The 2,741-nt window shown below is 38.4% G+C and overlaps 1 long non-coding RNA gene and 1 other non-coding gene across 2 annotated transcripts; both read right to left on the bottom strand.

Moving 5' to 3' along the window:
* Positions 1-293: 293 nt before the first annotated feature.
* Positions 294-1,206, bottom strand: LOC108172774 (uncharacterized). The gene is made up of 2 exons (XR_001789361.3): positions 735-1,206; positions 294-655 (listed from the first exon to the last, which is right to left on the bottom strand). It is a non-coding gene; the product is annotated as an uncharacterized lncRNA (long non-coding RNA).
* A 1,234-nt stretch (positions 1,207-2,440) lies between these two features.
* Positions 2,441-2,514, bottom strand: TRNAI-UAU (transfer RNA isoleucine (anticodon UAU)). Its single transcript has one exon. It is a non-coding gene; the product is annotated as a tRNA-Ile (tRNA).
* Between the last annotated feature and the right edge of the window lie 227 nt (positions 2,515-2,741).

Raw genomic sequence — 2,741 nt, 5'->3', positions numbered from 1 at the left:
CAAAATGAAATATTTGTAGCTCACGACTGAAATAATATGCAACACTGCATCAGAGATCATGTACTCATTTCTCTCTTTTCACAAATGCATGAATTAAATGGCAATAGAATTACGCGAAAGTATAAATTACGTACATGCAAAACATGAGTAAATTTTGCATAAAACTCAGTCTCAAAGTTATCCAGTCATATATGTACGCAGAATCTGGAAGAGAATGATTCATTGAAGAGATCATTTTATCTAGCTGCAAAGTGGGACTCTCAGCCATTGGCGACGCCCATGGGCCGTTGTAGTTCATGGTAGAAAGACGAAGGTATCTACGGTCTTGTATTTGATTCTCTTTTTACAAAATGCATATATGAGATGGCAATAGAATTACACAAAAATACGAATTATCTATAACAGATCATAAGGGTGAATTTTGTATAAAACCTGTAATTATTATAAAATTAAATTGTGTAATTATCCAGTCATATACATGAAAATATTATGATATAAAATCGATGAGGAGGTCATATTATTAACTAAAGAGAGGTGATGACTCGGAGGGACAATCTACAAAGCGGGCAGCTAGACTGAACGGTCAGCCACTTATCCACACACTCAGAATGATATGTATGTTGGCACTTTGGCAACACCTTAACCTTCTCTTCTCCTTCAAAAACTCCAAGACAAATACAACACTCAATATCAATGGTTTCAACATCAAGAACAATACTAGGGTTAGCTATTACCACCGATCGATGCAAGACAACCGGCAAGTTATCAATGGCGGCAGCATCGAGCCCTAGCGACTGATGAACTTGTGGCAAAGATGCAATATTTGTAGCCCTAGAGGTTGTTGTTGAGAGACGACCTCTGATACAAGCCCAACGAGCATAGAAGGATAGGGTAGTGATGATGAAGATCAGAGAGAAGAAGAAGAGGACTAGTAAGAGTCCTCGGCTGTCGATGTGGAAGTTGGAGTGGTTGAGATCACTGAAATGCCACTCAAAGAGTGGTGATTTTTCGGACGCCATTAAAATTGGAAAAGAGGTTTTGATGAGTTTTTAGTGGGTTCTCTTGGACTTAATGGTGGTGTTGGTGTGGGTTGTGACGGTGAGGGCTGTGTGCTTTTGGTACCCTTCGGGCATGTTGAGGAGTACTTTTGTAGCATAACGAACGGTCATAAGCACTTTTGTTAAAAGTACTGTCATTAAAAGCACGTTTAACTTTTTTTTCTGTTAAAAAACTAGGAGTAGCCGAAGTTGAAGGAAAGTAGGAGTATCCGAAGTTGAAGGAAAGATGAGAGAAAATCGGTTACGGTGGTTTGGACATGTGCAAAGAAGGCCTACTGACGCTCCGGTTCGAAGATGTGAATACGAGACAGAGGTTCGGGGCCGAGGGGGTAGAGGAAGACCTAGGAAAACTTTGGAAGAGACCCTAAGAAAAGACTTAGAGTACTTGGATCTAACGGAGGACATGACACAAAACCGAGCGCAATGGCTTTCTATGATTCATATAGCCGACCCCACTTAGTGGGAAAAGGCTTTGTTGTTGTTGTTGTTGTAAAAAACTATCACAAAAGCTTTCAATCATACAAAACGGGATGACTTGTCATATATCCAGGGGGATAGAATAGAGACTAGTTTAATTAGAAGTATGGGCTGGCAGTTCACGGGGTTAGGTGGTTGTGAGCATTAGTGTTTGTGCAACGTCTCAATATTGAACTACTTGCATGTCCTACTTCTGTGTTACGTCAGTCATAAATGAGTATCAATATATGGATATATATGGATGATCGAATGAATTGAAAATAATTGAATGACATAAATTAGCATGAGATGTGTAAAAGATAAAAAGAAATGTGTAAATAACACCACCCATAACATATTGCAACTTTTACGTGCTTTCACATCAAGCTCTTTGGCAACTTCTGCTAGCTTTCACTTCAAGCTCTTTTTGTTTTCCAGCTCACTCATTTGATTAATAAAGTGAGTGTTATACATTTAACAATGTTATTTAGGCACGCAAAGTTGGCCGCATCCCTGAGACTGTTTCTATGGTTTAAGCATTGTATTGAATTTATTATTGTCTGGCCAAAGCTAAGAAATTATATTTTGAATTTATAGGAAAAAAGAGCTTTCCAACAGGCAAATTTTCTCCAATGCACATCAAAAGTCCACACTTAAGTTGTTTATTTGAAGTCGTTAAATTTGATTAAGTTAAATGATATTCCCATTCGATTATCTGAACAACAATATTTAGGCCTCTTTTAACAAAATTGTGTTTAATTTGGTAGACACATCATATTCGGCCAAGTTTTTCCTTTCTGGGACAAAATATTGGGTCAAGTTCAATGTTGGGTAGAACTTAAAAATTGGCACTTTACGGGCCCACTTTATATTCACAAAGAAAGGATCAGGGGTCCAAAAATATTGAAAAAATAAATAAACAGAATTGGTCCCGGCGGGGCTCGAACCCGCGACCTTCGGCTCATAAGACCAACGCTCTAACCAACTGAGCTACGGGACCAATTTGTTGTTTATTTCTCCAATGCCAGTTATATCCGATTATGTCGTCACGCAATTTGAAATCCAAACAAGTAATCTAATTGTAGCAATCTCGGGTCCAATTTGCAGCCTTGATCCACATCAAAACTGGTTTCGAAAACAACTCCTGGAAGCAACTGTAATCGCACAAAATTACTATATTATGCATCCTTATGTGTTCTATATCAACCACTGATATAGGTAAGGGCT

This window comes from Malus domestica, chromosome 11 (assembly GCF_042453785.1).
Source record: "Malus domestica chromosome 11, GDT2T_hap1".
NCBI lineage: Eukaryota > Viridiplantae > Streptophyta > Magnoliopsida > Rosales > Rosaceae > Malus > Malus domestica.
The sequence above is the reverse complement of the archived record's forward strand: the minus strand, read 5'-3'. Positions and strand labels throughout refer to the sequence as shown.